This window comes from Stenella coeruleoalba, assembly GCF_951394435.1.
Source record: "Stenella coeruleoalba genome assembly, contig: scaffold_184, whole genome shotgun sequence".
In the NCBI taxonomy this organism is placed as follows: Eukaryota; Metazoa; Chordata; class Mammalia; order Artiodactyla; family Delphinidae; genus Stenella; species Stenella coeruleoalba.
The window spans coordinates 112327-125687 of NW_027646312.1; the positions used below are offsets into that span (position 1 = coordinate 112327).

General features: G+C 44.3%; 1 long non-coding RNA gene across 3 annotated transcripts in view; it reads left to right on the forward strand.

The window, feature by feature from the left end:
* The window catches only part of LOC307181178, a 523312-nt gene that overhangs the window by 75303 nt on the left and 434648 nt on the right, over window positions 1-13361 (forward strand). Inside the window, exon 1 of one of the 3 annotated variants that reach the window (XR_013826076.1) lies at window positions 12326-12377. The exons of the other annotated variants lie outside the window; for them this stretch is intronic. This is a non-coding gene — a long non-coding RNA (uncharacterized lncRNA). Of the gene's footprint in view, window positions 1-12325; window positions 12378-13361 lie in introns of those variants that run through there. 3 annotated transcript variants of the gene reach the window in all.

The window sequence follows — 13361 nt, forward strand, 5'->3', positions numbered from 1 at the left end:
GCTCCCAGTTCTCCATGGCCTGTCCTGCCTTTCTGGATTTTACAATTTTTTCAGATGGCCCTTTTGACTGGGGGGAAGTGAGACTTCATTGTAGTGCAGATTTCCTTTGCAAGCTTGCTTGGTTGGCCAAAAAGGGCGTATGCGTTTTTTCATGAATATATTCAGGAAAAAACGCATACGCCCTTTTTGGCCAAGTGCATCATTGTGGACGTTCTGCCTCTTTTCCTATGCTTTCAATGCAATTCCAGTCTACCTCCTGAAATCGGTTTCCTGCAATTCTGCCCCGCTTTCAAGTCCTCTTGGCAGCCTTACTTCAGTCTATTTTTGGACGATAGCTGTCATTTATAACTCTGCAGGTTTGTGAATTACAGTGCCCCTGAGCTCCTTTCTTCAACTCGCTTTCTTGTGACCTGGCCGCAACACCGCAGGATGGCTTCAGGCCCTAATCTTGTTCCGGCCCGGCATGCTGAGCCTTTGGTTAATTCCTCTTCCTGGTGGGAAATGAGAGTTAAATTTGCCTGTCCAGACACCTCCAGCTAGCCTCTCATTGGTTCTCGCTATTCCTGTTCATCTTCCGCAGAAATTGCAAACTGGGCCAAACAGGAGGTTAAAGGGACTGACTCTCCAAGTCGGGAGAGTGTTAGTAAAGCGTCTGGAATGTTGCACCCGAGTACCAGGGGAGGAAAACTGAGACATATTTGAACACGTCTCCCGTTCACATGGTTGATCATACTCTAGGTTCCACATGCATGTTTTAGCTGAAGGAAGAATACCTTAAACCTGGAGAGTTGAGACCCGTGTAATGGGTACCATGCAATATGACTTCAAAGGGTCTTCATTTGCTCACCGAACCTCTCCAATCCTATCACTGCTGCGTTTATGCCCCTGTACACACGCTTGATTCTCTTTTGGAGACATAGCAATCCATAGGTTTTAAGATACTTACTAGTCAGGTACATTCTTAGGCGTTTAATATGGGGTTTTGAGTCCATTTCGTTGAGCAAGGAGTAGCTCTTGTCTATTCCATATTTGGCTTAAGGAACTTTATCTGTGCTCATTTCAATCTCTGGTTTTATGCAGCACCCCAACTCACCTTTCCCCTTAAGCAAGCATAAGTTGGTTTTCTAAATTTGAGACCCTGTTCTGTTTTGGAATGCAGTTCCTGTGTAGCCAAGTTTACATTCCGTATATTAGTGATATCTTATGATGTTTCTTTTTCTGTGTGACTTATTTCAGTTAGAATCATCATACCTGAATCCACTCATTGTGCTGCTAAGGGCCTGATGACACAGATTTCATTGCTGAGTGATATTGCTTTGTAAGTAAATACCACAACTTCTATATCCATTTTTCACTTTCTGGGATGTTGAACTTCTACTGTAAACGAGGTTCTTGTAAACAGAGCCGTTCCAAACTTTGGGGTGGCTGTGTCTTTTTCATTTTAATTTCCCTAAACTATAGGACCATAAGTGGAAGTGCCCTAGGCTCTGTTGCTTTGTTTTTTAGATGTTTCAGGAAACACCATACACTTCTCCCGAGTGTCTGTTGGCAATTTACATCCCGCCCATCAGCATAACAAGGCTCCCAGTTCTCCATGGCCTGTCCTGCCTTTCTGGATTTTACACTTTTTTCAGATGGCCCTTTTGACCGTGGGGAAGTGAAACTTCATTGTAGTGCAGATTTCCTTTGCAAGCTTGCTTGGTTGGCCAAAAAGGGCCTATGCGTTTTTTCCTGAATATATTCAGGATAAAACGCATACGCCCTTTTTGGCCAAGTGCATCATTGTGGACGTTCTGCCTCTTTTCCTATGCTTTCAATGCAATTCCAGTCTACCTCCTGAAATCGGTTTCCTGCAATTCTGCCCCGCTTTCAAGTCCTCTTGGCAGCCTTACTTCAGTCTATTTTTGGACGATAGCTGTCATTTATAACTCTGCAGGTTTGTGAATTACAGTGCCCCTGAGCTCCTTTCTTCAACTCGCTTTCTTGTGAGCTGGCCGCAACACCGCAGGATGGCTTCAGGCCCTAATCTGGTTCCGGCACGGCACGCTGAGCCTTTGGTTAATTCCTCTTCCTGGTGGGAAATGAGAGTTAAATTTGCCCGTCCAGACACCTCCAGCTAGTCTCTCATTGGTTCTCGCTATTCCTGTTCATCTTCCGCAGAAATTGCAAACTGGGCCAAACAGGAGGTTAAAGGTGCTGACTCTCCAAGTCGGGAGAGTGTTAGTAAAGCGTCTGGAATGTTGCACCCGAGTACCAGGGTACGAAAACTGAGACATATTTGAACACGTCTCCCGATCACATGGTTGATCATACTCTGGGTTCCACATGCATGTTTTAGCTGAAGGAAGAATACCTAAAACCTGGGTAGTTGAAACCCGTGGAATGGGTACCATGCAATATGACTTCAAAGGGTCTTCATTTGCTCACCGAACCTCTCCAATCCTATCACTGCTGCATTTATGCCCCTGTACACATGCTTGATTCCCCTTCGGAGACATAGCAATCCATAGGTTTTAAGATACTTACTAGTCAGGTACATTCTTAGGCGTTTAATATGCGGTGTTGAGTCCATTTCGTTGAGCAAGGAGTAGCTCTTGTCTATTCCATATTTGGCTTAAGGAACTTTATCTGTGCTCATTTCAATCTCTGGTTTTATGCAGCACCCCAACTCACCTTTCCCCTTAAGCAAGCATAAGTTGGTTTTCTAAATTTGAGACCCTGTTCTGTTTTGGAATGCAGTTCCTGTGTAGCCAAGTTTACATTCCGTGTATTAGTGATATCTTATGATGTTTCTTTTTCTGTGTGACTTATTTCAGTTAGAATCATCGTACCTGAATCCACTCATTATGCTGCTACGGGCCTGATGACATAGATTTCATTGCTGAGTGATACTGCATTGTACGTAAGTACCACAAGTTCTTTATCCATTTTTCACTTTCTGTGATATTGAACTTGTACGGTAAACGAGGTTCTTGTAAACGGAGGCGTCCCAAACTTTGGGGTGGCTGTGTCTTTTTGATTTTAATTTCCATAAGCTATAGGACCATAAGTGGAAGTGCCCTAGGCTCTGTTGCTTTGTTTTTTAGATGTTTCAGGAAACACCATACACTTCTCCCGAGTGTCTGTTGGCAATTTACATCCCGCCCATCAGCATAACAAGGCTCCCAGTTCTCCATGGCCTGTCCTGCCTTTCTGGATTTTACACTTTTTTCAGATGGCCCTTTTGACCGGGGGGAAGTGAAACTTCATTGTAGTGCAGATTTCCTTTGCAAGCTTGCTTGGTTGGCCAAAAAGGGCGTATGCGTTTTCTCCTGAATATATTCAGGAAAAAAACGCATACGCCCTTTTTGGCCAAGTGCATCATTGTGGACGTTCTGCCTCTTTTCCTATGCTTTCAATGCAATTCCAGTCTACCTCCTGAAATCGGTTTCCTGCAATTCTGCCCCGCTTTCAAGTCCTCTTGGCAGCCTTACTTCAGTCTATTTTTGGACGATAGCTGTCATTTATAACTCTGCAGGTTTGTGAATTACAGTGCCCCTGAGCTCCTTTCTTCAACTCGCTTTCTTGTGACCTGGCCGCAACACCGCAGGATGGCTTCAGGCCCTAATCTGGTTCCGGCACGGCACGCTGAGCCTTTGGTTAATTCCTCTTCCTGGTGGGAAATGAGAGTTAAATTTGCCCGTCCAGACACCTCCAGCTAGTCTCTCATTGGTTCTCGCTATTCCTGTTCATCTTCCGCAGAAATTGCAAACTGGGCCAAACAGGAGGTTAAAGGTGCTGACTCTCCAAGTGGGGAGAGTGTTAGTAAAGCATCTGGAATGTTGCACCCGAGTACCAGGGTACGAAAACTGAGACATATTTGAACACGTCTCCTTTTCACATGGTTGATCATACTTGGGTTCCCCATGCATGTTTTAGCTGAAGGAAGAATACCTAAAACCTGGATAGTTGAAACCCGTGGAATGGGTACCATGCAATATGACTTCAAAGGGTCTTCATTTGCTCACCGAACCTCTCCAATCCTATCACTGCTGCGTTTATGCCCCTGTACACATGCTTGATTCCCCTTCGGAGACATAGCAATCCATAGGTTTTAAGATACTTACTAGTCAGGTACATTCTTAGGCGTTTAATAGGCGGTGTTGAGTCCATTTCGTTGAGAAAGGAGTAGCTCTTGTCTATTCCATATTTGGCTTAAGGAACTTTATCTGTGCTCATTTCAATCTCTGGTTTTATGCAGCACCCCAACTCACCTTTACCCTTAAGCAAGCATAAGTTGGTTTTCTAAATTTGAGACCCTGTTCTGTTCTGTAATTCAGTTCCTGTGTAGCCAAGTTTCCATTCCGTGTATTACTGATATCTTATGATGTTTCTTTTTCTGTGTGACTTCCTTCAGTTAGAATCATCATACCTGAATCCACTCATTGTGCTGCTACGGGCCTGATGACATAGATTTCATTGCTGAGTGATATTGTTTTGTAAGTGAATACCACAACTTTTTTATCCATTTTTCACTTTCTGCGATGTTGAACTTGTACTGTAAACGAGGTTCTTGTAAACAGAGCCGTTCCAAACTTTGGGGTGGCTGTGTCTTTTTGATTTTAATTTCCCTAAGCTATAGGACCATAAGTGGAAGTGCCCTAGGCTCTGTTGCTTTGTTTTTTAGATGTTTCAGGAAACACCATACACTTCTCCCGAGTGTCTGTTGGCAATTTACATCCCGCCCATCAGCATAACAAGGCTCCCAGTTCTCAATGGCCTGTTGCCTTTCTGGATTTTACACTTTTTTCAGATGGCCCTTTTGACCGGGGGGAAGTGAGACTTCATTGTAGTGCAGATTTCCTTTGCAAGCTTGCTTGGTTGGCCAAAAAGGGCGTATGCGTTTTTTCCTGAATATATTCAGGAAAAAACGCATACGCCCTTTTTGGCCAAGTGCATCATTGTGGACGTTCTGCCTCTTTTCCTATGCTTTCAATGCAATTCCAGTCTACCTGCTGAAATCGGTTTCCTGCAATTCTGCCCCGCTTTCAAGTCCTCTTGGCAGCCTTACTTCAGTCTATTTTTGGACGATAGCTGTCATTTATAACTCTGCAGGTTTGTGAATTACAGTGCCCCTGAGCTCCTTTCTTCAACTCGCTTTCTTGTGACCTGGCCGCAACACCGCAGGATGGCTTCAGGCCCTAATCTTGTTCCGGCCCGGCATGCTGAGCTGTTGGTTAATTCCTCTTCCTGGTGGGAAATGAGAGTTAAATTTGCCCGTCCAGACACCTCCAGCTAGCCTCTCATTGGTTCTCGCTATTCCTGTTCATCTTCCGCAGAAATTGCAAACTGGGCCAAACAAGAGGTTAAAGGGACTGACTCTCCAAGTCGGGAGAGTGTTAGTAAAGTGTCTGGAATGTTGCACCCGAGTACCAGGGGAGGAAAACTGAGACATATTTGAACACGTCTCCCGTTCACATGGTTGATCATACTCTAGGTTCCACATGCATGTTTTAGCTGAAGGAAGAATACCTTAAACCTGGAGAGTTGAGACCCGTGTAATGGGTACCATGCAATATTACTTCAAAGGGTCTTCATTTGCTCACCGAACCTCTCCAATCCTATCACTGCTGCGTTTATGCCCCTGTACACACGCTTGATTCTCTTTTGGAGACATAGCAATCCATAGGTTTTAAGATACTTACTAGTCAGGTACATTCTTAGGCGTTTAATATGGGGTTTTGAGTCCATTTCGTTGAGCAAGGAGTAGCTCTTGTCTATTCCATATTTGGCTTAAGGAACTTTATCTGTGCTCATTTCAATCTCTGGTTTTATGCAGCACCCCAACTCACCTTTCCCCTTAAGCAAGCATAAGTTGGTTTTCTAAATTTGAGACCCTGTTCTGTTTTGGAATGCAGTTCCTGTGTAGCCAAGTTTACATTCCGTGTATTAGTGATATCTTATGATGTTTCTTTTTCTGTGTGACTTATTTCAGTTAGAATCATCGTACCTGAATCCACTCATTATGCTGCTACGGGCCTGATGACATAGATTTCATTGCTGAGTGATACTGCATTGTACGTAAGTACCACAAGTTCTTTATCCATTTTTCACTTTCTGTGATATTGAACTTGTACGGTAAACGGGGTTCTTGTAAACGGAGGCATCCCAAACTTTGGGGTGGCTGTGTCTTTTTGATTTTAATTTCCCTAAGCTATAGGACCATAAGTGGAAGTGCCCTAGGCTCTGTTGCTTTGTTTTTTAGATGTTTCAGGAAACACCATACACTTCTCCCGAGTGTCTGTTGGCAATTTACATCCCGCCCATCAGCATAACAAGGCTCCCAGTTCTCCATGGCCTGTCCTGCCTTTCTGGATTTTACACTTTTTTCAGGTGGCCCTTTTGACCGGGGGGAAGTGAGACTTCATTGTAGTGCAGATTTCCTTTGCAAGCTTGCTTGGTTGGCCAAAAAGGGCGTATGCGTTTTTTCCTGAATATATTCAGGAAAAAACGCATACGCCCTTTTTGGCCAAGTGCATCATTGTGGACGTTCTGCCTCTTTTCCTATGCTTTCAATGCAATTCCAGTCTACCTCCTGAAATCGGTTTCCTGCAATTCTGCCCCGCTTTCAAGTCCTCTTGGCAGCCTTACTTCAGTCTATTTTTGGACGATAGCTGTCATTTATAACTCTGCAGGTTTGTGAATTACAGTGCCCCTGAGCTCCTTTCTTCAACTCGCTTTCTTGTGACCTGGCCGCAACACCGCAGGATGGCTTCAGGCTCTAATCTGGTTCCGGCACGGCACGCTGAGCCTTTGGTTAATTCCTCTTCCTGGTGGGAAATGAGAGTTAAATTTGCCTGTCCAGACACCTCCAGCTAGTCTCTCATTGGTTCTCGCTATTCCTGTTCATCTTCCGCAGAAATTGCAAACTGGGCCAAACAGGAGGTTAAAGGGACTGACTCTCCAAGTCAGGAGAGTGTTAGTAAAGCGTCTGGAATGTTGCACCCGAGTACCAGGGGAGGAAAACTGAGACATATTTGAACACGTCTCCCGTTCACATGGTTGATCATACTCTGGGTTCCACATGCATGTTTTAGCTGAAGGAAGAATACCTTAAACCTGGAGAGTTGAGACCCGTGTAATGGGTACCATGCAATATGACTTCAAAGGGTCTTCATTTGCTCACCGAACCTCTCCAATCCTATCACTGCTGCGTTTATGCCCCTGTACACACGCTTGATTCTCTTTTGGAGACATAGCAATCCATAGGTTTTAAGATACTTACTAGTCAGGTACATTCTTAGGCGTTTAATATGGGGTTTTGAGTCCATTTCGTTGAGCAAGGAGTAGCTCTTGTCTATTCCATATTTGGCTTAAGGAACTTTATCTGTGCTCATTTCAATCTCTGCTTTTATGCAGCACCCCAACTCACCTTTCCCCTTAAGCAAGCATAAGTTGGTTTTCTAAATTTGAGACCCTGTTCTGTTTTGGAATGCAGTTCCTGTGTAGCCAAGTTTACATTCCGTGTATTAGTGATATCTTTTGATGTTTCTTTTTCTGTGTGACTTATTTCAGTTAGAATCATCGTACCTGAATCCACTCATTATGCTGCTACGGGCCTGATGACATAGATTTCATTGCTGAGTGATACTGCATTGTACGTAAGTACCACAAGTTCTTTATCCATTTTTCACTTTCTGCGATGTTGAACTTGTACTGTAAACGAGGTTCTTGTAAACAGAGCCGTTCCAAACTTTGGGGTGGCTGTGTCTTTTTGATTTTAATTTCCCTAAGCTATAGGACCATAAGTGGAAGTGCCCTAGGTTCTGTTGCTTTGTTTTTTAGATGTTTCAGGAAACACCATACACTTCTCCCGAGTGGTTGTTGGCAATTTACATCCCGCCCATCAGCATAACAAGGCTCCCAGTTCTCCATGGCCTGTCCTGCCTTTCTGGATTTTACACTTTTTTCAGATGGCCCTTTTGACCGGGGGGAAGTGAGACTTCATTGTAGTGCAGATTTCCTTTGCAAGCTTGCTTGGTTGGCCAAAAAGGGCGTATGCGTTTTTTCCTGAATATATTCAGGAAAAAACGCATACGCCCTTTTTGGCCAAGTGCATCATTGTGGACGTTCTGCCTCTTTTCCTATGCTTTCAATGCAATTCCAGTCTACCTCCTGAAATCGGTTTCCTGCAATTCTGCCCCGCTTTCAAGTCCTCTTGGCAGCCTTACTTCAGTCTATTTTTGGACGATAGCTGTCATTTATAACTCTGCAGGTTTGTGAATTACAGTGCCCCTGAGCTCCTTTCTTCAACTCGCTTTCTTGTGACCTGGCCGCAACACCGCAGGATGGCTTCAGGCCCTAATCTTGTTCCGGCCCGGCATGATGAGCTGTTGGTTAATTCCTCTTCCTGGTGGGAAATGAGAGTTAAATTTGCCCGTCCAGACACCTCCAGCTAGCCTCTCATTGGTTCTCGCTATTCCTGTTCATCTTCCACAGAAATTGCAAACTGGGCCAAACAAGAGGTTAAAGGGACTGACTCTCCAAGTCGGGAGAGTGTTAGTAAAGTGTCTGGAATGTTGCACCCGAGTACCAGGGGAGGAAAACTGAGACATATTTGAACACGTCTCCCGTTCACATGGTTGATCATACTCTAGGTTCCACATGCATGTTTTAGCTGAAGGAAGAATACCTTAAACCTGGAGAGTTGAGACCCGTGTAATGGGTACCATGCAATATTACTTCAAAGGGTCTTCATTTGCTCACCGAACCTCTCCAATCCTATCACTGCTGCGTTTATGCCCCTGTACACACGCTTGATTCTCTTTTGGAGACATAGCAATCCATAGGTTTTAAGATACTTACTAGTCAGGTACATTCTTAGGCGTTTAATATGGGGTTTTGAGTCCATTTCGTTGAGCAAGGAGTAGCTCTTGTCTATTCCATATTTGGCTTAAGGAACTTTATCTGTGCTCATTTCAATCTCTGGTTTTATGCAGCACCCCAACTCACCTTTCCCCTTAAGCAAGCATAAGTTGGTTTTCTAAATTTGAGACCCTGTTCTGTTTTGGAATGCAGTTCCTGTGTAGCCAAGTTTACATTCCGTGTATTAGTGATATCTTATGATGTTTCTTTTTCTGTGTGACTTATTTCAGTTAGAATCATCGTACCTGAATCCACTCATTATGCTGCTACGGGCCTGATGACATAGATTTCATTGCTGAGTGATACTGCATTGTACGTAAGTACCACAAGTTCTTTATCCATTTTTGACTTTCTGTGATATTGAACTTGTACGGTAAACGGGGTTCTTGTAAACGGAGGCATCCCAAACTTTGGGGTGGCTGTGTCTTTTTGATTTTAATTTCCCTAAGCTATAGGACCATAAGTGGAAGTGCCCTAGGCTCTGTTGCTTTGTTTTTTAGATGTTTCAGGAAACACCATACACTTCTCCCGAGTGTCTGTTGGCAATTTACATCCCGCCCATCAGCATAACAAGGCTCCCAGTTCTCCATGGCCTGTCCTGCCTTTCTGGATTTTACACTTTTTTCAGATGGCCCTTTTGACCGGGGGGAAGTGAGACTTCATTGTAGTGCAGATTTCCTTTGCAAGCTTGCTTGGTTGGCCAAAAAGGGCGTATGCGTTTTTTCCTGAATATATTCAGGAAAAAACGCATACGCCCTTTTTGGCCAAGTGCATCATTGTGGACGTTCTGCCTCTTTTCCTATGCTTTCAATGCAATTCCAGTCTACCTCCTGAAATCGGTTTCCTGCAATTCTGCCCCGCTTTCAAGTCCTCTTGGCAGCCTTACTTCAGTCTATTTTTGGACGATAGCTGTCATTTATAACTCTGCAGGTTTGTGAATTACAGTGCCCCTGAGCTCCTTTCTTCAACTCGCTTTCTTGTGAGCTGGCCGCAACACCGCAGGATGGCTTCAGGCCCTAATCTGGTTCCGGCCCGGCATGCTGAGCCTTTGGTTAATTCCTCTTCCTGGTGGGAAATGAGAGTTAAATTTGCCCGTCCAGACACCTCCAGCTAGTCTCTCATTGGTTCTCGCTATTCCTGTTCATCTTCCGCAGAAATTGCAAACTGGGCCAAACAGGAGGTTAAAGGTGCTTACTCTCCAAGTGGGGAGAGTGTTAGTAAAGCGTCTGGAATGTTGCACCCGAGTACCAGGGTACGAAAACTGAGACATATTTGAACACGTCTCCCGATCACATGGTTGATCATACTCGGTTCCACATGCATGTTTTAGCTGAAGGAAGAATACCTAAAACCTGGGTAGTTGAAACCCGTGGAATGGGTACCATGCAATATGACTTCAAAGGGTCTTCATTTGCTCACCGAACCTCTCCAATCCTATCACTGCTGCGTTTATGCCCCTGTACACATGCTTGATTCCCCTTCGGAGACATAGCAATCCATAGGTTTTAAGATACTTACTAGTCAGGTACATTCTTAGGCGTTTAATATGCGGTGTTGAGTCCATTTCGTTGAGCAAGGAGTAGCTCTTGTCTATTCCATATTTGGCTTAAGGAACTTTATCTGTGCTCATTTCAATCTCTGGTTTTATGCAGCACCCCAACTCACCTTTCCCCTTAAGCAAGCATAAGTTGGTTTTCTAAATTTGAGACCCTGTTCTGTTTTGGAATGCAGTTCCTGTGTAGCCAAGTTTACATTCCGTGTATTAGTGATATCTTATGATGTTTCTTTTTCTGTGTGACTTATTTCAGTTAGAATCATCGTACCTGAATCCACTCATTATGCTGCTACGGGCCTGATGACATAGATTTCATTGCTGAGTGATACTGCATTGTACGTAAGTACCACAAGTTCTTTATCCATTTTTCACTTTCTGTGATATTGAACTTGTACGGTAAACGAGGTTCTTGTAAACGGAGGAGTCCCAAACTTTGGGGTGGCTGTGTCTTTTTGATTTTAATTTCCCTAAGCTATAGGACCATAAGTGGAAGTGCCCTAGGCTCTGTTGCTTTGTTTTTTAGATGTTTCAGGAAACACCATACACTTCTCCCGAGTGTCTGTTGGCAATTTACATCCCGCCCATCAGCATAACAAGGCTCCCAGTTCTCCATGGCCTGTCCTGCCTTTCTGGATTTTACACTTTTTTCAGATGGCCCTTTTGACCGGGGAGAAGTGAGACTTCATTGTAGTGCAGATTTCCTTTGCAAGCTTGCTTGGTTGGCCAAAAAGGGCGTATGCGTTTTCTCCTGAATATATTCAGGATAAAACGCAAACGCCCTTTTTGGCCAAGTGCATCATTGTGGACGTTCTGCCTCTTTTCCTATGCTTTCAATGCAATTCCAGTCTACCTCCTGAAATCGGTTTCCTGCAATTCTGCCCCGCTTTCAAGTCCTCTTGGCAGCCTTACTTCAGTCTATTTTTGGACGATAGCTGTCATTTATAACTCTGCAGGTTTGTGAATTACAGTGCCCCTGAGCTCCTTTCTTCAACTCGCTTTCTTGTGACCTGGCCGCAACACCGCAGGATGGCTTCAGGCCCTAATCTGGTTCCGGCACGGCACGCTGAGCCTTTGGTTAATTCCTCTTCCTGGTGGGAAATGAGAGTTAAATTTGCCCGTCCAGACACCTCCAGCTAGTCTCTCATTGGTTCTCGCTATTCCTGTTCATCTTCCGCAGAAATTGCAAACTGGGCCAAACAGGAGGTTAAAGGTGCTGACTCTCCAAGTGGGGAGAGTGTTAGTAAAGCGTCTGGAAATTTGCACCCGAGTACCAGGGTACGAAAACTGAGACATATTTGAACACGTCTCCTTTTCACATGGTTGATCATACTTGGGTTCCCCATGCATGTTTTAGCTGAAGGAAGAATACCTAAAACCTGGGTAGTTGAAACCCGTGGAATGGGTACCATGCAATATGACTTCAAAGGGTCTTCATTTGCTCACCGAACCTCTCCAATCCTATCACTGCTGCGTTTATGCCCCTGTACACATGCTTGATTCTCTTTCGGAGACATAGCAATCCATAGGTTTTAAGATACTTACTAGTCAGGTACATTCTTAGGCGTTTAATATGCGGTGTTGAGTCCATTTCGTTGAGCAAGGAGTAGCTCTTGTCTATTCCATATTTGGCTTAAGGAACTTTATCTGTGCTCATTTCAATCTCTGGTTTTATGCAGCACCCCAACTCACCTTTCCCCTTAAGCAAGCATAAGTTGGTTTTCTAAATTTGAGACCCTGTTCTGTTTTGGAATGCAGTTCCTGTGTAGCCAAGTTTACATTTCGTGTATTAGTGATATTTTATGATGTTTCTTTTTCTGTGTGACTTATTTCAGTTAGAATCATCGTACCTGAATCCACTCATTATGCTGCTACAGGCCTGATGACATAGATTTCATTGCTGAGTGATACTGCATTGTACGTAAGTACCACAAGTTCTTTATCCATTTTTCACTTTCTGTGATATTGAACTTGTACGGTTAACGAGGTTCTTGTAAACGGAGGCATCCCAAACTTTGGGGTGGCTGTGTCTTTTTGATTATAATTTCCCTAAGCTATAGGACCATAAGTGGAAGTGCCCTAGGCTCTGTTGCTTTGTTTTTTAGATGTTTCAGGAAACACCATACACTTCTCCCGAGTGTCTGTTGGCAATTTACATCCCGCCCATCAGCATAACAAGGCTCCCAGTTCTCCATGGTCTGTCCTGCCTTTCTGGATTTTACACTTTTTTCAGATGGCCCTTTTGACCAGAGGGAAGTGAGACTTCATTGTAGTGCAGATTTCCTTTGCATGTTTGCTTGGTTGGCCAAAAAGGGCGTATGCGTTTTTTCCTGAATATATTCAGGAAAAAACGCATACGCCCTTTTTGGCCAAGTGCATCATTGTGGACGTTCTGCCTCTTTTCCTATGCTTTCAATGCAATTCCAGTCTACCTCCTGAAATCGGTTTCCTGCAATTATGCCCCGCATTCAAGTCCTCTTGGCAGCCTTACTTCAGTATATTTTTGGACGATAGCTGTCATTTCTAACTCTGCAGGTTTGTGAATTACAGTGCCCCTGAGCTCCTTTCTTCAACTCGCTTTCTTGTGAGCTGGCCGCAACACCGCAGGATGGCTTCAGGCCCTTATCTGGTTCCGGCACGGCATGCTGAGCCTTTGGTTATTTCCTCTTCCTGGTGGGAAATGAGAGTTAAATTAGCCCGTCCAGACACCTCCAGCTAGTCTCTCATTGGTTCTCGTTATTCCTGTTCATCTTCCGCAGAAATTGCAAACTGGGCCAAACAGGAGGTTAAAGGCGCTGACTCTCCAAGTCGGGAGAGTGTTAGTAAAGCGTCTGGAATGTTGCACCCGAGTACCAGGGTACGAAAACTGAGACATATTTGAACACGTCTCCCGTTCACACGGATG